Source organism: Heterodontus francisci, chromosome 1 (assembly GCF_036365525.1).
Source record: "Heterodontus francisci isolate sHetFra1 chromosome 1, sHetFra1.hap1, whole genome shotgun sequence".
Taxonomy (NCBI): domain Eukaryota; kingdom Metazoa; phylum Chordata; class Chondrichthyes; order Heterodontiformes; family Heterodontidae; genus Heterodontus; species Heterodontus francisci.
Window position 1 is genome coordinate 171378236 of NC_090371.1, and position 22476 is coordinate 171400711.

Below are 22476 nucleotides of genomic sequence, written 5' to 3' on the forward strand. Positions count from 1 at the left end.
ATCCTGGCTCTTATAAGTAGGGGGATAGAGCACAAAAGCAAGGAAGTTATGATAAACCTGTGCAAAAGATTGGTATTGTGTGTGATTCAGGGCACCACACTTTGGTAAGGATGTGAAGGCATTAAGAGGGTGCAGAAAAGTTTCACGAGAATGGTTCCAGGGATGAGGAAGTTGATTTCCGTGGATAGATTGGAGAAGATGGAGCTGTGGGTTTTTGGAGTAGAGAAGATCAAGAGGAGATTTGATAGAGGTGTTGGAAATCACGAGGGGTGTGGACAGAGTAGATAGGGAGAAAGCGTTGCCGTTGGCGGAAGGACGGAGAAGCAGGGGCACCGATTGAAAGTGATTGGCAAAAGAAGCAACGGCGACATGAGGAAAAAGTTTTTTCCGTAGCGAGTTGATAGCAAGCGGAATGCAATGCCTGAGAGTGTGCTGGAGGCAGATTGAATGGTGGCTTTGAAAAAGGAATTGGACAATGACGTGTGGAGAAGATATTTGCAGGGCTACAGGGAAAAAGTAGGGCGGTGGAGCTAGGTGATTAGCCCTTGCAGAGAGCTGTGATGGACACAATGGGCGGAATGGCCTTGTTCTACGCTGTAACCATTGCATGAATGTGTCCTTGGATGAAAGGACACTGATGGCAAATGCTAGTGTTTGCAAATTAAACTTGAGGAAAAGCAAAGAAAACCCAATGAATTCTGTGATTGCATTGGTGGTTCAGTGGTAGAATTCTCGCCTGCCACGCGGGAGGCCCGGGTTCGATTCCCGGCCAATGCAATGATACTTCTTTTGCTATTTCCATCCTTCTTCCCCTGCTCTTTGCACTGCACCACCCCCACCCCTCCCCCCTGCCACATCGCAGCGTCTTTCCCATTTTGCTGCTACAACTTTTCAACATCTGCTTCACTGCACCCTTTTCTTTCATCTTACTTCAACACCTACAAATACACAATCCTCTTAAAACACCACTCATCCTTTCACTTATCTTACTGCCATCACATTATCAACTCTCTCCAATTCTCCACAGTCATCAGCTTTCACAAATATTCATCATTTAGCAAGAGCAAAACAAAATTAGCACAACTTGACACTTTTTCACCTTTCTCTCTCTTTTCTCTTCTCACTTCTTACCATCAAATCATTCATAGGCACAGCTTTTCTGCACACACTGCAATCGCAAGCAACAACAACAACAATGTGCATTTCCATATCACCTTCCATGTAGGAAAGTATCCCATGGCTCTTCACGCTGCTGTATTAAAGCAGAAATGGGACGTGGCAGGGTCTCACTCTGCTTCTTTCCAGAGTCAACTCAGAGCTTCACACCCGATTTACATGACAGGTCTTAGAGTTGGTAGCAAACTGCAAGTGTCATTGTAAATGCGTAAGCTCTCCACTTAACCTGCTCAGTTGGAAGGCGAACAATGCCAGCTTCTGCAATCATTCCGTCGAGCTGAAGTCCCACATCCTAATGTGATCCTGGTAAAACTCTCCTTTCCCTCACTTCAAGACTGTGACGTCCAGCCAAAATGATGGTACCCAAAATTGTACAGCAGCGTCGTGGGTCTTGCCTCTCGTAGCCTCGTGGTCGTGTTGTTGAGCTGCTAATGCATACAGTCGTGCCCATGATCTATGCATCTGAGTACGAATCCCGCTCTGGTCTTTGCATAGATGTATTAATTTAATAGAAGCAGGTCCCAACTGACACTGGAATGAAACAAAGTCAGAATGGATGCTGGTAGTATGTCTCAGTCTACTTAGCTTCAATGCCACCTCTGCCTTTCCCTGCTTCTTTGTGACAAAATTGCCAGGAATTCTATGTGCCAATCTTATTGAGCAGTCCCTCTTTGAGCTGTAAGTAAAGGTGTGTAACTGTGCCTTTTGCTAGGGAGGACCTGTTTTCCGTCAAGCAGTTGAAGTGCCACCTTGGCCCCGTGCTCCCACTATTAAACCTGGATGTGAACAAAGGTAGTGGCTTGAAGATGTTGACATATTGCATGAAATGATATTGCAGTGGTGTGAAGTGTTAGTAAAGAGACAGGCTGCTGTGACGGTTGGGCATGATCTTTGCAAATTGTAGGCCTTTTTAAAATGATGAGTTTAAAGCAGAGGTGTATTGGGCGAGAAGCAGATTGTATATTTGGAGAAAGTGTAGTGTAGTTGTGTTAGAAGAAGTTTGAAAGATGGAAATGTGGTTATGAATGAAATGGAGGTGTGCAGCAGCCTGCGAGGTTTCTGTTGTGTTGCGGGCGCAAGATTTCATGATGAAATGTGTTGCAGCCTAGGGAATGTGTTAGCAGCCCTGCTTTTCCTGATATGTATTAATGACCTGGACTCGGGTGTACAGGCCACAAATTCAAAATTTGCAGATGACACAAAACTTGGAAGTACTGTGAACTGTGAGGAGGATTGTGATCAACTTCAAGAGGACATAGACAGGCTGGTGGAATGGGCGGACGAGTGGCAGATGAAATTTAATGCAGAGTAGTGTGAAGTGATTCGTGTTGGTAGGAAGAACGAGGAGTGGCAATCTCAAATCAAGGGTACCGTTCGAAATGGGGTGCAGGAGCTGAGGGACCTGGGGGTATATGTGCACAAATGATTGAAGGTGGCAGGGCAGGTTGAGAAAGCTGTTCATAAAGCATATGGGATCCTGGCTCTTATAAGTAGGGGGATAGAGCACAAAAGCAAGGAAGTTATGATAAACCTGTGCAAAAGATTGGTATTGTGTGTGATTCAGGGCACCACACTTTGGTAAGGATGTGAAGGCATTAAGAGGGTGCAGAAAAGTTTCACGAGAATGGTTCCAGGGATGAGGAAGTTGATTTCCGTGGATAGATTGGAGAAGATGGAGCTGTGGGTTTTTGGAGTAGAGAAGATCAAGAGGAGATTTGATAGAGGTGTTGGAAATCACGAGGGGTGTGGACAGAGTAGATAGGGAGAAAGTGTTGCCGTTGGCGGAAGGACGGAGAAGCAGGGGCACCGATTGAAAGTGATTGGCAAAAGAAGCAACGGCGACATGAGGAAAAAGTTTTTTCCGCAGCGAGTTGATAGCAAGCGGAATGCAATGCCTGAGAGTGTGCTGGAGGCAGATTGAATGGTGGCTTTGAAAAAGGAATTGGACAATGACGTGTGGAGAAGATATTTGCAGGGCTACAGGGAAAAAGTAGGGCGGTGGAGCTAGGTGATTAGCCCTTGCAGAGAGCTGTGATGGACACAATGGGCGGAATGGCCTTGTTCTACGCTGTAACCATTGCATGAATGTGTCCTTGGATGAAAGGACACTGATGGCAAATGCTAGTGTTTGCAAATTAAACTTGAGGAAAAGCAAAGAAAACCCAATGAATTCTGTGATTGCATTGGTGGTTCAGTGGTAGAATTCTCGCCTGCCACGCGGGAGGCCCGGGTTCGATTCCCGGCCAATGCAATGATACTCCTATTGCTATTTCCATCCTTCTTCCCCTGCTCTTTGCACTGCACCACCCCCACCCCTCCCCCCTGCCACATCGCAGCGTCTTTCCCATTTTGCTGCTACAACTTTTCAACATCTGCTTCACTGCACCCTTTTCTTTCATCTTACTTCAACACCTACAAATACACAATCCTCTTAAAACACCACTCATCCTTTCACTTATCTTACTGCCATCACATTATCAACTCTCTCCAATTCTCCACAGTCATCAGCTTTCACAAATATTCATCATTTAGCAAGAGCAAAACAAAATTAGCACAACTTGACACTTTTTCACCTTTCTCTCTCTTTTCTCTTCTCACTTCTTACCATCAAATCATTCATAGGCACAGCTTTTCTGCACACACTGCAATCGCAAGCAACAACAACAACAATGTGCATTTCCATATCACCTTCCATGTAGGAAAGTATCCCATGGCTCTTCACGCTGCTGTATTAAAGCAGAAATGGGACGTGGCAGGGTCTCACTCTGCTTCTTTCCAGAGTCAATTCAGAGCTTCACACCTGATTTACATGACAGGTCTTAGAGTTGGTAGCAAACTGCAAGTGTCATTGTAAATGCGTAAGCTCTCCACTTAACCTGCTCAGCTGGAAGGCGAACAATGCCAGCTTCTGCAATCATTCCGTCGAGCTGAAGTCCCACATCCTAATGTGATCCTAGTAAAACTCTCCTTTCCCTCACTTCAAGACTGTGACGTCCAGCCAAAATGATGGTACCCAAAATTGTACAGCAGCGTCGTGGGTCTTGCCTCTCGTAGCCTCGTGGTCGTGTTGTTGAGCTGCTAATGCATACAGTCGTGCCCATGATCTATGCATCTGAGTACGAATCCCGCTCTGGTCTTTGCATAGATGTATGGCGGGCAGCCATAAAGACAGGGCTAAATTGTGGCGAGTCGAAGAGACTTAGTAGTTGGCAGGAAAAAAGACAGAGGCGCAAGGGGAGAGCCAACTGTGCAACAGCCCCAACAAACAAATTTCTCTGCAGCACCTGTGGAAGAGCCTGTCACTCCAGAATTGGCCTTTATAGCCACTCCAGGCGCTGCTTCACAAACCACTGACCACCTCCAGGCGCGTATCCATTGTCTCTCGAGATAAGGAGGCCCAAAAGAAAAAAAGAAAGAAAGAATTAATTTAATAGAAGCAGGTCCCAACTGACACTGGAATGAAACAGAGTCAGAATGGATGCTGGTAGTATGTCTCAGTCTACTTAGCTTCAATGCCACCTCTGCCTTTCCCTGCTTCTTTGTGACAAAATTGCCAGGAATTCTATGTGCCAATCTTATTGAGCAGTCCCTCTTTGAGCTGTAAGTAAAGGTGTGTAACTGTGCCTTTTGCTAGGGAGGACCTGTTTTCCGTCAAGCAGTTGAAGTGCCACCTTGGCCCCGTGCTCCCACTATTAAACCTGGATGTGAACAAAGGTAGTGGCTTGAAGATGTTGACATATTGCATGAAATGATATTGCAGTGGTGTGAAGTGTTAGTAAAGAGACAGGCTGCTGTGACGGTTGGGCATGATCTTTGCAAATTGTAGGCCTTTTTAAAATGATGAGTTTAAAGCAGAGGTGTATTGGGCGAGAAGCAGATTGTATATTTGGAGAAAGTGTAGTGTAGTTGTGTTAGAAGAAGTTTGAAAGATGGAAATGTGGTTATGAATGAAATGGAGGTGTGCAGCAGCCTGCGAGGTTTCTGTGGTGTTGCGGGCGCAAGCTTTCATGATGAAATGTGTTGCAGTCTAGGGAATGTGTTAGCAGCCCTGCTTTTCCTGATATGTATTAATGACCTGGACTCGGGTGTACAGGCCACAAATTCAAAATTTGCAGATGACACAAAACTTGGAAGTACTGTGAACTGTGAGGAGGATTGTGATCAACTTCAAGAGGACATAGACAGGCTGGTGGAATGGGCGGACGAGTGGCAGATGAAATTTAATGCAGAGAAGTGTGAAGTGATTCGTGTTGGGAGGAAGAACGAGGAGTGGCAATCTCAAATCAAGGGTACCGTTCGAAATGGGGTGCAGGAGCTGAGGGACCTGGGGGCATATGTGCACAAATGATTGAAGGTGGCAGGGCAGGTTGAGAAAGCTGTTCATAAAGCAAATGGGATCCTGGCTCTTATAAGTAGGGGGATAGAGCACAAAAGCAAGGAAGTTATGATAAACCTGTGCAAAAGATTGGTATTGTGTGTGATTCAGGGCACCACACTTTGGAAAGGATGTGAAGGCATTAAGAGGGTGCAGAAAAGTTTCACGAGAATGGTTCCAGGGATGAGGAAGTTGATTTCCGTGGATAGATTGGAGAAGATGGAGCTGTGGGTTTTTGGAGTAGAGAAGATCAAGAGGAGATTTGATAGAGGTGTTGGAAATCACGAGGGGTGTGGACAGAGTAGATAGGGAGAAAGCGTTGCCGTTGGCGGAAGGACGGAGAAGCAGGGGCACCGATTGAAAGTGATTGGCAAAAGAAGCAACGGCGACATGAGGAAAAAGTTTTTTCGGCAGCGAGTTGATAGCAAGCGGAATGCAATGCCTGAGAGTGTGCTGGAGGCAGATTGAATGGTGGCTTTGAAAAAGGAATTGGACAATGACGTGTGGAGAAGATATTTGCAGGGCTACAGGGAAAAAGTAGGGCGGTGGAGCTAGGTGATTAGCCCTTGCAGAGAGCTGTGATGGACACAATGGGCGGAATGGCCTTGTTCTACGCTGTAACCATTGCATGAATGTGTCCTTGGATGAAAGGACACTGATGGCAAATGCTAGTGTTTACAAATTAAACTTGAGGAAAAGCAAAGAAAACCCAATGAATTCTGTGATTGCATTGGTGGTTCAGTGGTAGAATTCTCGCCTGCCACGCGGGAGGCCCGGGTTCGATTCCCGGCCAATGCAATGATACTCCTATTGCTATTTCCATCCTTCTTCCCCTGCTCTTTGCACTGCACCACCCCCACCCCTCCCCCCTGCCACATCGCAGCGTCTTTCCCATTTTGCTGCTACAACTTTTCAACATCTGCTTCACTGCACCCTTTTCTTTCATCTTACTTCAACACCTACAAATACACAATCCTCTTAAAACACCACTCATCCTTTCACTTATCTTACTGCCATCACATTATCAACTCTCTCCAATTCTCCACAGTCATCAGCTTTCACAAATATTCATCATTTAGCAAGAGCAAAACAAAATTAGCACAACTTGACACTTTTTCACCTTTCTCTCTCTTTTCTCTTCTCACTTCTTACCATCAAATCATTCATAGGCACAGCTTTTCTGCACACACTGCAATCGCAAGCAACAACAACAACAATGTGCATTTCCATATCACCTTCCATGTAGGAAAGTATCCCATGGCTCTTCACGCTGCTGTATTAAAGCAGAAATGGGACGTGGCAGGGTCTCACTCTGCTTCTTTCCAGAGTCAACTCAGAGCTTCACACCCGATTTACATGACAGGTCTTAGAGTTGGTAGCAAACTGCAAGTGTCATTGTAAATGCGTAAGCTCTCCACTTAACCTGCTCAGTTGGAAGGCGAACAATGCCAGCTTCTGCAATCATTCCGTCGAGCTGAAGTCCCACATCCTAATGTGATCCTGGTAAAACTCTCCTTTCCCTCACTTCAAGACTGTGACGTCCAGCCAAAATGATGGTACCCAAAATTGTACAGCAGCGTCGTGGGTCTTGCCTCTCGTAGCCTCGTGGTCGTGTTGTTGAGCTGCTAATGCATACAGTCGTGCCCATGATCTATGCATCTGAGTACGAATCCCGCTCTGGTCTTTGCATAGATGTATTAATTTAATAGAAGCAGGTCCCAACTGACACTGGAATGAAACAAAGTCAGAATGGATGCTGGTAGTATGTCTCAGTCTACTTAGCTTCAATGCCACCTCTGCCTTTCCCTGCTTCTTTGTGACAAAATTGCCAGAAATTCTATGTGCCAATCTTATTGAGCAGTCCCTCTTTGAGCTGTAAGTAAAGGTGTGTAACTGTGCCTTTTGCTAGGGAGGACCTGTTTTCCGTCAAGCAGTTGAAGTGCCACATTGGCCCCGTGCTCCCACTATTAAACCTGGATGTGAACAAAGGTAGTGGCTTGAAGATGTTGACATATTGCATGAAATGATATTGCAGTGGTGTGAAGTGTTAGTAAAGAGACAGGCTGCTGTGACGGTTGGGCATGATCTTTGCAAATTGTAGGCCTTTTTAAAATGATGAGTTTAAAGCAGAGGTGTATTGGGCGAGAAGCAGATTGTATATTTGGAGAAAGTGTAGTGTAGTTGTGTTAGAAGAAGTTTGAAAGATGGAAATGTGGTTATGAATGAAATGGAGGTGTGCAGCAGCCTGCGAGGTTTCTGTTGTGTTGCGGGCGCAAGATTTCATGATGAAATGTGTTGCAGCCTAGGGAATGTGTTAGCAGCCCTGCTTTTCCTGATATGTATTAATGACCTGGACTCGGGTGTACAGGCCACAAATTCAAAATTTGCAGATGACACAAAACTTGGAAGTACTGTGAACTGTGAGGAGGATTGTGATCAACTTCAAGAGGACATAGACAGGCTGGTGGAATGGGCGGACGAGTGGCAGATGAAATTTAATGCAGAGAAGTGTGAAGTGATTCGTGTTGGGAGGAAGAACGAGGAGTGGCAATCTCAAATCAAGGGTACCGTTCGAAATGGGGTGCAGGAGCTGAGGGACCTGGGGGCATATGTGCACAAATGATTGAAGGTGGCAGGGCAGGTTGAGAAAGCTGTTCATAAAGCAAATGGGATCCTGGCTCTTATAAGTAGGGGGATAGAGCACAAAAGCAAGGAAGTTATGATAAACCTGTGCAAAAGATTGGTATTGTGTGTGATTCAGGGCACCACACTTTGGTAAGGATGTGAAGGCATTAAGAGGGTGCAGAAAAGTTTCACGAGAATGGTTCCAGGGATGAGGAAGTTGATTTCCGTGGATAGATTGGAGAAGATGGAGCTGTGGGTTTTTGGAGTAGAGAAGATCAAGAGGAGATTTGATAGAGGTGTTGGAAATCACGAGGGGTGTGGACAGAGTAGATAGGGAGAAAGCGTTGCCGTTGGCGGAAGGACGGAGAAGCAGGGGCACCGATTGAAAGTGATTGGCAAAAGAAGCAACGGCGACATGAGGAAAAAGTTTTTTCGGCAGCGAGTTGATAGCAAGCGGAATGCAATGCCTGAGAGGGTGCTGGAGGCAGATTGAATGGTGGCTTTGAAAAAGGAATTGGACAATGACGTGTGGAGAAGATATTTGCAGGGCTACAGGGAAAAAGTAGGGCGGTGGAGCTAGGTGATTAGCCCTTGCAGAGAGCTGTGATGGACACAATGGGCGGAATGGCCTTGTTCTACGCTGTAACCATTGCATGAATGTGTCCTTGGATGAAAGGACACTGATGGCAAATGCTAGTGTTTGCAAATTAAACTTGAGGAAAAGCAAAGAAAACCCAATGAATTCTGTGATTGCATTGGTGGTTCAGTGGTAGAATTCTCGCCTGCCACGCGGGAGACCCGGGTTCGATTCCCGGCCAATGCAATGATACTCCTATTGCTATTTCCATCCTTCTTCCCCTGCTCTTTGCACTGCACCACCCCCACCCCTCCCCCCTGCCACATCGCAGCGTCTTTCCCATTTTGCTGCTACAACTTTTCAACATCTGCTTCACTGCACCCTTTTCTTTCATCTTACTTCAACACCTACAAATACACAATCCTCTTAAAACACCACTCATCCTTTCACTTATCTTACTGCCATCACATTATCAACTCTCTCCAATTCTCCACAGTCATCAGCTTTCACAAATATTCATCATTTAGCAAGAGCAAAACAAAATTAGCACAACTTGACACTTTTTCACCTTTCTCTCTCTTTTCTCTTCTCACTTCTTACCATCAAATCATTCATAGGCACAGCTTTTCTGCACACACTGCAATCGCAAGCAACAACAACAACAATGTGCATTTCCATATCACCTTCCATGTAGGAAAGTATCCCATGGCTCTTCACGCTGCTGTATTAAAGCAGAAATGGGACGTGGCAGGGTCTCACTCTGCTTCTTTCCAGAGTCAATTCAGAGCTTCACACCTGATTTACATGACAGGTCTTAGAGTTGGTAGCAAACTGCAAGTGTCATTGTAAATGCGTAAGCTCTCCACTTAACCTGCTCAGCTGGAAGGCGAACAATGCCAGCTTCTGCAATCATTCCGTCGAGCTGAAGTCCCACATCCTAATGTGATCCTGGTAAAACTCTCCTTTCCCTCACTTCAAGACTGTGACGTCCAGCCAAAATGATGGTACCCAAAATTGTACAGCAGCGTCGTGGGTCTTGCCTCTCGTAGCCTCGTGGTCGTGTTGTTGAGCTGCTAATGCATACAGTCGTGCCCATGATCTATGCATCTGAGTACGAATCCCGCTCTGGTCTTTGCATAGATGTATTAATTTAATAGAAGCAGGTCCCAACTGACACTGGAATGAAACAAAGTCAGAATGGATGCTGGTAGTATGTCTCAGTCTACTTAGCTTCAATGCCACCTCTGCCTTTCCCTGCTTCTTTGTGACAAAATTGCCAGAAATTCTATGTGCCAATCTTATTGAGCAGTCCCTCTTTGAGCTGTAAGTAAAGGTGTGTAACTGTGCCTTTTGCTAGGGAGGACCTGTTTTCCGTCAAGCAGTTGAAGTGCCACATTGGCCCCGTGCTCCCACTATTAAACCTGGATGTGAACAAAGGTAGTGGCTTGAAGATGTTGACATATTGCATGAAATGATATTGCAGTGGTGTGAAGTGTTAGTAAAGAGACAGGCTGCTGTGACGGTTGGGCATGATCTTTGCAAATTGTAGGCCTTTTTAAAATGATGAGTTTAAAGCAGAGGTGTATTGGGCGAGAAGCAGATTGTATATTTGGAGAAAGTGTAGTGTAGTTGTGTTAGAAGAAGTTTGAAAGATGGAAATGTGGTTATGAATGAAATGGAGGTGTGCAGCAGCCTGCGAGGTTTCTGTTGTGTTGCGGGCGCAAGCTTTCATGATGAAATGTGTTGCAGCCTAGGGAATGTGTTAGCAGCCCTGCTTTTCCTGATATGTATTAATGACCTGGACTCGGGTGTACAGGCCACAAATTCAAAATTTGCAGATGACACAAAACTTGGAAGTACTGTGAACTGTGAGGAGGATTGTGATCAACTTCAAGAGGACATAGACAGGCTGGTGGAATGGGCGGACGAGTGGCAGATGAAATTTAATGCAGAGAAGTGTGAAGTGATTCGTGTTGGGAGGAAGAACGAGGAGTGGCAATCTCAAATCAAGGGTACCGTTCGAAATGGGGTGCAGGAGCTGAGGGACCTGGGGGCATATGTGCACAAATGATTGAAGGTGGCAGGGCAGGTTGAGAAAGCTGTTCATAAAGCAAATGGGATCCTGGCTCTTATAAGTAGGGGGATAGAGCACAAAAGCAAGGAAGTTATGATAAACCTGTGCAAAAGATTGGTATTGTGTGTGATTCAGGGCACCACACTTTGGTAAGGATGTGAAGGCATTAAGAGGGTGCAGAAAAGTTTCACGAGAATGGTTCCAGGGATGAGGAAGTTGATTTCCGTGGATAGATTGGAGAAGATGGAGCTGTGGGTTTTTGGAGTAGAGAAGATCAAGAGGAGATTTGATAGAGGTGTTGGAAATCACGAGGGGTGTGGACAGAGTAGATAGGGAGAAAGCGTTGCCGTTGGCGGAAGGACGGAGAAGCAGGGGCACCGATTGAAAGTGATTGGCAAAAGAAGCAACGGCGACATGAGGAAAAAGTTTTTTCGGCAGCGAGTTGATAGCAAGCGGAATGCAATGCCTGAGAGGGTGCTGGAGGCAGATTGAATGGTGGCTTTGAAAAAGGAATTGGACAATGACGTGTGGAGAAGATATTTGCAGGGCTACAGGGAAAAAGTAGGGCGGTGGAGCTAGGTGATTAGCCCTTGCAGAGAGCTGTGATGGACACAATGGGCGGAATGGCCTTGTTCTACGCTGTAACCATTGCATGAATGTGTCCTTGGATGAAAGGACACTGATGGCAAATGCTAGTGTTTGCAAATTAAACTTGAGGAAAAGCAAAGAAAACCCAATGAATTCTGTGATTGCATTGGTGGTTCAGTGGTAGAATTCTCGCCTGCCACGTGGGAGGCCCGGGTTCGATTCCCGGCCAATGCAATGATACTCCTATTGCTATTTCCATCCTTCTTCCCCTGCTCTTTGCACTGCACCACCCCCACCCCTCCCCCCTGCCACATCGCAGCGTCTTTCCCATTTTGCTGCTACAACTTTTCAACATCTGCTTCACTGCACCCTTTTCTTTCATCTTACTTCAACACCTACAAATACACAATCCTCTTAAAACACCACTCATCCTTTCACTTATCTTACTGCCATCACATTATCAACTCTCTCCAATTCTCCACAGTCATCAGCTTTCACAAATATTCATCATTTAGCAAGAGCAAAACAAAATTAGCACAACTTGACACTTTTTCACCTTTCTCTCTCTTTTCTCTTCTCACTTCTTACCATCAAATCATTCATAGGCACAGCTTTTCTGCACACACTGCAATCGCAAGCAACAACAACAACAATGTGCATTTCCATATCACCTTCCATGTAGGAAAGTATCCCATGGCTCTTCACGCTGCTGTATTAAAGCAGAAATGGGACGTGGCAGGGTCTCACTCTGCTTCTTTCCAGAGTCAATTCAGAGCTTCACACCTGATTTACATGACAGGTCTTAGAGTTGGTAGCAAACTGCAAGTGTCATTGTAAATGCGTAAGCTCTCCACTTAACCTGCTCAGCTGGAAGGCGAACAATGCCAGCTTCTGCAATCATTCCGTCGAGCTGAAGTCCCACATCCTAATGTGATCCTAGTAAAATTCTCCTTTCCCTCACTTCAAGACTGTGACGTCCAGCCAAAATGATGGTACCCAAAATTGTACAGCAGCGTCGTGGGTCTTGCCTCTCGTAGCCTCGTGGTCGTGTTGTTGAGCTGCTAATGCATACAGTCGTGCCCATGATCTATGCATCTGAGTACGAATCCCGCTCTGGTCTTTGCATAGATGTATTAATTTAATAGAAGCAGGTCCCAACTGACACTGGAATGAAACAAAGTCAGAATGGATGCTGGTAGTATGTCTCAGTCTACTTAGCTTCAATGCCACCTCTGCCTTTCCCTGCTTCTTTGTGACAAAATTGCCAGGAATTCTATGTGCCAATCTTATTGAGCAGTCCCTCTTTGAGCTGTAAGTAAAGGTGTGTAACTGTGCCTTTTGCTAGGGAGGACCTGTTTTCCGTCAAGCAGTTGAAGTGCCACCTTGGCCCCGTGCTCCCACTATTAAACCTGGATGTGAACAAAGGTAGTGGCTTGAAGATGTTGACATATTGCATGAAATGATATTGCAGTGGTGTGAAGTGTTAGTAAAGAGACAGGCTGCTGTGACGGTTGGGCATGATCTTTGCAAATTGTAGGCCTTTTTAAAATGATGAGTTTAAAGCAGAGGTGTATTGGGCGAGAAGCAGATTGTATATTTGGAGAAAGTGTAGTGTAGTTGTGTTAGAAGAAGTTTGAAAGATGGAAATGTGGTTATGAATGAAATGGAGGTGTGCAGCAGCCTGCGAGGTTTCTGTGGTGTTGCGGGCGCAAGCTTGCATGATGAAATGTGTTGCAGCCTAGGGAATGTGTTAACAGCCCTGCTTTTCCTGATATGTATTAATGACCTGGACTCGGGTGTACAGGCCACAAATTCAAAATTTGCAGATGACACAAAACTTGGAAGTACTGTGAACTGTGAGGAGGATTGTGATCAACTTCAAGAGGACATAGACAGGCTGGTGGAATGGGCGGACGAGTGGCAGATGAAATTTAATGCAGAGAAGTGTGAAGTGATTCGTGTTGGGAGGAAGAACGAGGAGTGGCAATCTCAAATCAAGGGTACCGTTCGAAATGGGGTGCAGGAGCTGAGGGACCTGGGGGCATATGTGCACAAATGATTGAAGGTGGCAGGGCAGGTTGAGAAAGCTGTTCATAAAGCAAATGGGATCCTGGCTCTTATAAGTAGGGGGATAGAGCACAAAAGCAAGGAAGTTATGATAAACCTGTGCAAAAGATTGGTATTGTGTGTGATTCAGGGCACCACACTTTGGTAAGGATGTGAAGGCATTAAGAGGGTGCAGAAAAGTTTCACGAGAATGGTTCCAGGGATGAGGAAGTTGATTTCCGTGGATAGATTGGAGAAGATGGAGCTGTGGGTTTTTGGAGTAGAGAAGATCAAGAGGAGATTTGATAGAGGTGTTGGAAATCACGAGGGGTGTGGACAGAGTAGATAGGGAGAAAGCGTTGCCGTTGGCGGAAGGACGGAGAAGCAGGGGCACCGATTGAAAGTGATTGGCAAAAGAAGCAACGGCGACATGAGGAAAAAGTTTTTTCGGCAGCGAGTTGATAGCAAGCGGAATGCAATGCCTGAGAGTGTGCTGGAGGCAGATTGAATGGTGGCTTTGAAAAAGGAATTGGACAATGACGTGTGGAGAAGATATTTGCAGGGCTACAGGGAAAAAGTAGGGCGGTGGAGCTAGGTGATTAGCCCTTGCAGAGAGCTGTGATGGACACAATGGGCGGAATGGCCTTGTTCTACGCTGTAACCATTGCATGAATGTGTCCTTGGATGAAAGGACACTGATGGCAAATGCTAGTGTTTGCAAATTAAACTTGAGGAAAAGCAAAGAAAACCCAATGAATTCTGTGATTGCATTGGTGGTTCAGTGGTAGAATTCTCGCCTGCCACGCGGGAGGCCCGGGTTCGATTCCCGGCCAATGCAATGATACTCCTATTGCTATTTCCATCCTTCTTCCCCTGCTCTTTGCACTGCACCACCCCCACCCCTCCCCCCTGCCACATCGCAGCGTCTTTCCCATTTTGCTGCTACAACTTTTCAACATCTGCTTCACTGCACCCTTTTCTTTCATCTTACTTCAACACCTACAAATACGCAATCCTCTTAAAACACCACTCATCCTTTCACTTATCTTACTGCCATCACATTATCAACTCTCTCCAATTCTCCACAGTCATCAGCTTTCACAAATATTCATCATTTAGCAAGAGCAAAACAAAATTAGCACAACTTGACACTTTTTCACCTTTCTCTCTCTTTTCTCTTCTCACTTCTTACCATCAAATCATTCATAGGCACAGCTTTTCTGCACACACTGCAATCGCAAGCAACAACAACAACAATGTGCATTTCCATATCACCTTCCATGTAGGAAAGTATCCCATGGCTCTTCACGCTGCTGTATTAAAGCAGAAATGGGACGTGGCAGGGTCTCACTCTGCTTCTTTCCAGAGTCAATTCAGAGCTTCACACCTGATTTACATGACAGGTCTTAGAGTTGGTAGCAAACTGCAAGTGTCATTGTAAATGCGTAAGCTCTCCACTTAACCTGCTCAGTTGGAAGGCGAACAATGCCAGCTTCTGCAATCATTCCGTCGAGCTGAAGTCCCACATCCTAATGTGATCCTGGTAAAACTCTCCTTTCCCTCACTTCAAGACTGTGACGTCCAGCCAAAATGATGGTACCCAAAATTGTACAGCAGCGTCGTGGGTCTTGCCTCTCGTAGCCTCGTGGTCGTGTTGTTGAGCTGCTAATGCATACAGTCGTGCCCATGATCTATGCATCTGAGTACGAATCCCGCTCTGGTCTTTGCATAGATGTATTAATTTAATAGAAGCAGGTCCCAACTGACACTGGAATGAAACAAAGTCAGAATGGATGCTGGTAGTATGTCTCAGTCTACTTAGCTTCAATGCCACCTCTGCCTTTCCCTGCTTCTTTGTGACAAAATTGCCAGGAATTCTATGTGCCAATCTTATTGAGCAGTCCCTCTTTGAGCTGTAAGTAAAGGTGTGTAACTGTGCCTTTTGCTAGGGAGGACCTGTTTTCCGTCAAGCAGTTGAAGTGCCACCTTGGCCCCGTGCTCCCACTATTAAACCTGGATGTGAACAAAGGTAGTGGCTTGAAGATGTTGACATATTGCATGAAATGATATTGCAGTGGTGTGAAGTGTTAGTAAAGAGACAGGCTGCTGTGACGGTTGGGCATGATCTTTGCAAATTGTAGGCCTTTTTAAAATGATGAGTTTAAAGCAGAGGTGTATTGGGCGAGAAGCAGATTGTATATTTGGAGAAAGTGTAGTGTAGTTGTGTTAGAAGAAGTTTGAAAGATGGAAATGTGGTTATGAATGAAATGGAGGTGTGCAGCAGCCTGCGAGGTTTCTGTTGTGTTGCGGGCGCAAGCTTTCATGATGAAATGTGTTGCAGCCTAGGGAATGTGTTAGCAGCCCTGCTTTTCCTGATATGTATTAATGACCTGGACTCGGGTGTACAGGCCACAAATTCAAAATTTGCAGATGACACAAAACTTGGAAGTACTGTGAACTGTGAGGAGGATTGTGATCAACTTCAAGAGGACATAGACAGGCTGGTGGAATGGGCGGACGAGTGGCAGATGAAATTTAATGCAGAGTAGTGTGAATTGATTCGTGTTGGTAGGAAGAACGAGGAGTGGCAATCTCAAATCAAGGGTACCGTTCGAAATGGGGTGCAGGAGCTGAGGGACCTGGGGGCATATGTGCACAAATGATTGAAGGTGGCAGGGCAGGTTGAGAAAGCTGTTCATAAAGCAAATGGGATCCTGGCTCTTATAAGTAGGGGGATAGAGCACAAAAGCAAGGAAGTTATGATAAACCTGTGCAAAAGATTGGTATTGTGTGTGATTCAGGGCACCACACTTTGGTAAGGATGTGAAGGCATTAAGAGGGTGCAGAAAAGTTTCACGAGAATGGTTCCAGGGATGAGGAAGTTGATTTCCGTGGATAGATTGGAGAAGATGGAGCTGTGGGTTTTTGGAGTAGAGAAGATCAAGAGGAGATTTGATAGAGGTGTTGGAAATCACGAGGGGTGTGGACAGAGTAGATAGGGAGAAAGCGTTGCCGTTGGCGGAAGGACGGAGAAGCAGGGGCACCGATTGAAAGTGATTGGCAAAAGAAGCAACGGCGACATGAGGAAAAAGTTTTTTCGGCAGCGAGTTGATAGCAAGCGGAATGCAATGCCTGAGAGGGTGCTGGAGGCAGATTGAATGGTGGCTTTGAAAAAGGAATTGGACAATGACGTGTGGAGAAGATATTTGCAGGGCTACAGGGAAAAAGTAGGGCGGTGGAGCTAGGTGATTAGCCCTTGCAGAGAGCTGTGATGGACACAATGGGCGGAATGGCCTTGTTCTACGCTGTAACCATTGCATGAATGTGTCCTTGGATGAAAGGACACTGATGGCAAATGCTAGTGTTTGCAAATTAAACTTGAGGAAAAGCAAAGAAAACCCAATGAATTCTGTGATTGCATTGGTGGTTCAGTGGTAGAATTCTCGCCTGCCACGCGGGAGGCCCGGGTTCGATTCCCGGCCAATGCAATGATACTCCTATTGCTATTTCCATCCTTCTTCCCCTGCTCTTTGCACTGCACCACCCCCACCCCTCCCCCCTGCCACATCGCAGCGTCTTTCCCATTTTGCTGCTACAACTTTTCAACATCTGCTTCACTGCACCCTTTTCTTTCATCTTACTTCAACACCTACAAATACACAATCCTCTTAAAACACCACTCATCCTTTCACTTATCTTACTGCCATCACATTATCAACTCTCTCCAATTCTCCACAGTCATCAGCTTTCACAAATATTCATCATTTAGCAAGAGCAAAACAAAATTAGCACAACTTGACACTTTTTCACCTTTCTCTCTCTTTTCTCTTCTCACTTCTTACCATCAAATCATTCATAGGCACAGCTTTTCTGCACACACTGCAATCGCAAGCAACAACAACAACAATGTGCATTTCCATATCACCTTCCATGTAGGAAAGTATCCCATGGCTCTTCACGCTGCTGTATTAAAGCAGAAATGGGACGTGGCAGGGTCTCACTCTGCTTCTTTCCAGAGTCAATTCAGAGCTTCACACCTGATTTACATGACAGGTCTTAGAGTTGGTAGCAAACTGCAAGTGTCATTGTAAATGCGTAAGCTCTCCACTTAACCTGCTCAGCTGGAAGGCGAACAATGCCAGCTTCTGCAATCATTCCGTCGAGCTGAAGTCCCACATCCTAATGTGATCCTTGTAAAATTCTCCTTTCCCTCACTTCAAGACTGTGACGTCCAGCCAAAATGATGGTACCCAAAATTGTACAGCAGCGTCGTGGGTCTTGCCTCTCGTAGCCTCGTGGTCGTGTTGTTGAGCTGCTAATGCATACAGTCGTGCCCATGATCTATGCATCTGAGTACGAATCCCGCTCTGGTCTTTGCATAGATGTATTAATTTAATAGAAGCAGGTCCCAACTGACACTGGAATGAAACAAAGTCAGAATGGATGCTGGTAGTATGTCTCAGTCTACTTAGCTTCAATGCCACCTCTGCCTTTCCCTGCTTCTTTGTGACAAAATTGCCAGGAATTCTATGTGCCAATCTTATTGAGCAGTCCCTCTTTGAGCTGTAAGTAAAGGTGTGTAACTGTGCCTTTTGCTAGGGAGGACCTGTTTTCCGTCAAGCAGTTGAAGTGCCACCTTGGCCCCGTGCTCCCACTATTAAACCTGGATGTGAACAAAGGTAGTGGCTTGAAGATGTTGACATATTGCATGAAATGATATTGCAGTGGTGTGAAGTGTTAGTAAAGAGACAGGCTGCTGTGACGGTTGGGCATGATCTTTGCAAATTGTAGGCCTTTTTAAAATGATGAGTTTAAAGCAGAGGTGTATTGGGCGAGAAGCAGATTGTATATTTGGAGAAAGTGTAGTGTAGTTGTGTTAGAAGAAGTTTGAAAGATGGAAATGTGGTTATGAATGAAATGGAGGTGTGCAGCAGCCTGCGAGGTTTCTGTGGTGTTGCGGGCGCAAGCTTGCATGATGAAATGTGTTGCAGCCTAGGGAATGTGTTAACAGCCCTGCTTTTCCTGATATGTATTAATGACCTGGACTCGGGTGTACAGGCCACAAATTCAAAATTTGCAGATGACACAAAACTTGGAAGTACTGTGAACTGTGAGGAGGATTGTGATCAACTTCAAGAGGACATAGACAGGCTGGTGGAATGGGCGGACGAGTGGCAGATGAAATTTAATGCAGAGAAGTGTGAAGTGATTCGTGTTGGGAGGAAGAACGAGGAGTGGCAATCTCAAATCAAGGGTACCGTTCGAAATGGGGTGCAGGAGCTGAGGGACCTGAGGGCATATGTGCACAAATGATTGAAGGTGGCAGGGCAGGTTGAGATAGCTGTTCATAAAGCAAATGGGATCCTGGCTCTTATAAGTAGGGGGATAGAGCACAAAAGCAAGGAAGTTATGATAAACCTGTGCAAAAGATTGGTATTGTGTGTGATTCAGGGCACCACACTTTGGTAAGGATGTGAAGGCATTAAGAGGGTGCAGAAAAGTTTCACGAGAATGGTTCCAGGGATGAGGAAGTTGATTTCCGTGGATAGATTGGAGAAGATGGAGCTGTGGGTTTTTGGAGTAGAGAAGATCAAGAGGAGATTTGATAGAGGTGTTGGAAATCACGAGGGGTGTGGACAGAGTAGATAGGGAGAAAGCGTTGCCGTTGGCGGAAGGACGGAGAAGCAGGGGCACCGATTGAAAGTGATTGGCAAAAGAAGCAACGGCGACATGAGGAAAAAGTTTTTTCGGCAGCGAGTTGATAGCAAGCGGAATGCAATGCCTGAGAGTGTGCTGGAGGCAGATTGAATGGTGGCTTTGAAAAAGGAATTGGACAATGACGTGTGGAGAAGATATTTGCAGGGCTACAGGGAAAAAGTAGGGCGGTGGAGCTAGGTGATTAGCCCTTGCAGAGAGCTGTGATGGACACAATGGGCGGAATGGCCTTGTTCTACGCTGTAACCATTGCATGAATGTGTCCTTGGATGAAAGGACACTGATGGCAAATGCTAGTGTTTGCAAATTAAACTTGAGGAAAAGCAAAGAAAACCCAATGAATTCTGTGATTGCATTGGTGGTTCAGTGGTAGAATTCTCGCCTGCCACGCGGGAGGCCCGGGTTCGATTCCCGGCCAATGCAATGATACTCCTATTGCTATTTCCATCCTTCTTCCCCTGCTCTTTGCACTGCACCACCCCCACCCCTCCCCCCTGCCACATCGCAGCGTCTTTCCCATTTTGCTGCTACAACTTTTCAACATCTGCTTCACTGCACCCTTTTCTTTCATCTTACTTCAACACCTACAAATACGCAATCCTCTTAAAACACCACTCATCCTTTCACTTATCTTACTGCCATCACATTATCAACTCTCTCCAATTCTCCACAGTCATCAGCTTTCACAAATATTCATCATTTAGCAAGAGCAAAACAAAATTAGCACAACTTGACACTTTTTCACCTTTCTCTCTCTTTTCTCTTCTCACTTCTTACCATCAAATCATTCATAGGCACAGCTTTTCTGCACACACTGCAATCGCAAGCAACAACAACAACAATGTGCATTTCCATATCACCTTCCATGTAGGAAAGTATCCCATGGCTCTTCACGCTGCTGTATTAAAGCAGAAATGGGACGTGGCAGGGTCTCACTCTGCTTCTTTCCAGAGTCAATTCAGAGCTTCACACCTGATTTACATGACAGGTCTTAGAGTTGGTAGCAAACTGCAAGTGTCATTGTAAATGCGTAAGCTCTCCACTTAACCTGCTCAGTTGGAAGGCGAACAATGCCAGCTTCTGCAATCATTCCGTCGAGCTGAAGTCCCACATCCTAATGTGATCCTGGTAAAACTCTCCTTTCCCTCACTTCAAGACTGTGACGTCCAGCCAAAATGATGGTACCCAAAATTGTACAGCAGCGTCGTGGGTCTTGCCTCTCGTAGCCTCGTGGTCGTGTTGTTGAGCTGCTAATGCATACAGTCGTGCCCATGATCTATGCATCTGAGTACGAATCCCGCTCTGGTCTTTGCATAGATGTATTAATTTAATAGAAGCAGGTCCCAACTGACACTGGAATGAAACAAAGTCAGAATGGATGCTGGTAGTATGTCTCAGTCTACTTAGCTTCAATGCCACCTCTGCCTTTCCCTGCTTCTTTGTGACAAAATTGCCAGGAATTCTATGTGCCAATCTTATTGAGCAGTCCCTCTTTGAGCTGTAAGTAAAGGTGTGTAACTGTGCCTTTTGCTAGGGAGGACCTGTTTTCCGTCAAGCAGTTGAAGTGCCACCTTGGCCCCGTGCTCCCACTATTAAACCTGGATGTGAACAAAGGTAGTGGCTTGAAGATGTTGACATATTGCATGAAATGATATTGCAGTGGTGTGAAGTGTTAGTAAAGAGACAGGCTGCTGTGACGGTTGGGCATGATCTTTGCAAATTGTAGGCCTTTTTAAAATGATGAGTTTAAAGCAGAGGTGTATTGGGCGAGAAGCAGATTGTATATTTGGAGAAAGTGTAGTGTAGTTGTGTTAGAAGAAGTTTGAAAGATGGAAATGTGGTTATGAATGAAATGGAGGTGTGCAGCAGCCTGCGAGGTTTCTGTTGTGTTGCGGGCGCAAGCTTTCATGATGAAATGTGTTGCAGCCTAGGGAATGTGTTAGCAGCCCTGCTTTTCCTGATATGTATTAATGACCTGGACTCGGGTGTACAGGCCACAAATTCAAAATTTGCAGATGACACAAAACTTGGAAGTACTGTGAACTGTGAGGAGGATTGTGATCAACTTCAAGAGGACATAGACAGGCTGGTGGAATGGGCGGACGAGTGGCAGATGAAATTTAATGCAGAGTAGTGTGAATTGATTCGTGTTGGTAGGAAGAACGAGGAGTGGCAATCTCAAATCAAGGGTACCGTTCGAAATGGGGTGCAGGAGCTGAGGGACCTGGGGGCATATGTGCACAAATGATTGAAGGTGGCAGGGCAGGTTGAGAAAGCTGTTCATAAAGCAAATGGGATCCTGGCTCTTATAAGTAGGGGGATAGAGCACAAAAGCAAGGAAGTTATGATAAACCTGTGCAAAAGATTGGTATTGTGTGTGATTCAGGGCACCACACTTTGGTAAGGATGTGAAGGCATTAAGAGGGTGCAGAAAAGTTTCACGAGAATGGTTCCAGGGATGAGGAAGTTGATTTCCGTGGATAGATTGGAGAAGATGGAGCTGTGGGTTTTTGGAGTAGAGAAGATCAAGAGGAGATTTGATAGAGGTGTTGGAAATCACGAGGGGTGTGGACAGAGTAGATAGGGAGAAAGCGTTGCCGTTGGCGGAAGGACGGAGAAGCAGGGGCACCGATTGAAAGTGATTGGCAAAAGAAGCAACGGCGACATGAGGAAAAAGTTTTTTCGGCAGCGAGTTGATAGCAAGCGGAATGCAATGCCTGAGAGGGTGCTGGAGGCAGATTGAATGGTGGCTTTGAAAAAGGAATTGGACAATGACGTGTGGAGAAGATATTTGCAGGGCTACAGGGAAAAAGTAGGGCGGTGGAGCTAGGTGATTAGCCCTTGCAGAGAGCTGTGATGGACACAATGGGCGGAATGGCCTTGTTCTACGCTGTAACCATTGCATGAATGTGTCCTTGGATGAAAGGACACTGATGGCAAATGCTAGTGTTTGCAAATTAAACTTGAGGAAAAGCAAAGAAAACCCAATGAATTCTGTGATTGCATTGGTGGTTCAGTGGTAGAATTCTCGCCTGCCACGCGGGACGCCCGGGTTCGATTCCCGGCCAATGCAATGATACTCCTATTGCTATTTCCATCCTTCTTCCCCTGCTCTTTGCACTGCACCACCCCCACCCCTCCCCCCTGCCACATCGCAGCGTCTTTCCCATTTTGCTGCTACAACTTTTCAACATCTGCTTCACTGCACCCTTTTCTTTCATCTTACTTCAACACCTACAAATACACAATCCTCTTAAAACACCACTCATCCTTTCACTTATCTTACTGCCATCACATTAT

At 45.7% G+C, this 22476-nt stretch overlaps 9 non-coding genes across 9 annotated transcripts; all 9 read left to right on the plus strand.

Moving 5' to 3' along the window:
• Positions 1–706: 706 nt before the first annotated feature.
• trnag-gcc (transfer RNA glycine (anticodon GCC)) lies at positions 707–777 on the plus strand. Its single transcript has one exon. It is a non-coding gene; the product is annotated as a tRNA-Gly (tRNA).
• Positions 778–3356: 2579 nt separating this feature from the next.
• trnag-gcc (transfer RNA glycine (anticodon GCC)) lies at positions 3357–3427 on the plus strand. The gene has a single exon. It is a non-coding gene; the product is annotated as a tRNA-Gly (tRNA).
• Positions 3428–6278: 2851 nt separating this feature from the next.
• trnag-gcc (transfer RNA glycine (anticodon GCC)) lies at positions 6279–6349 on the plus strand. The gene has a single exon. It is a non-coding gene; the product is annotated as a tRNA-Gly (tRNA).
• Positions 6350–8928: 2579 nt separating this feature from the next.
• Positions 8929–8999, plus strand: trnag-gcc (transfer RNA glycine (anticodon GCC)). The gene has a single exon. It is a non-coding gene; the product is annotated as a tRNA-Gly (tRNA).
• Positions 9000–11578: 2579 nt separating this feature from the next.
• On the plus strand, positions 11579–11649 carry trnag-gcc (transfer RNA glycine (anticodon GCC)). The gene has a single exon. It is a non-coding gene; the product is annotated as a tRNA-Gly (tRNA).
• Positions 11650–14228: 2579 nt separating this feature from the next.
• On the plus strand, positions 14229–14299 carry trnag-gcc (transfer RNA glycine (anticodon GCC)). Its single transcript has one exon. It is a non-coding gene; the product is annotated as a tRNA-Gly (tRNA).
• Positions 14300–16878: 2579 nt separating this feature from the next.
• trnag-gcc (transfer RNA glycine (anticodon GCC)) lies at positions 16879–16949 on the plus strand. Its single transcript has one exon. It is a non-coding gene; the product is annotated as a tRNA-Gly (tRNA).
• Positions 16950–19528: 2579 nt separating this feature from the next.
• Positions 19529–19599, plus strand: trnag-gcc (transfer RNA glycine (anticodon GCC)). The gene has a single exon. It is a non-coding gene; the product is annotated as a tRNA-Gly (tRNA).
• Positions 19600–22178: 2579 nt separating this feature from the next.
• On the plus strand, positions 22179–22249 carry trnag-gcc (transfer RNA glycine (anticodon GCC)). Its single transcript has one exon. It is a non-coding gene; the product is annotated as a tRNA-Gly (tRNA).
• Positions 22250–22476: the final 227 nt, after the last annotated feature.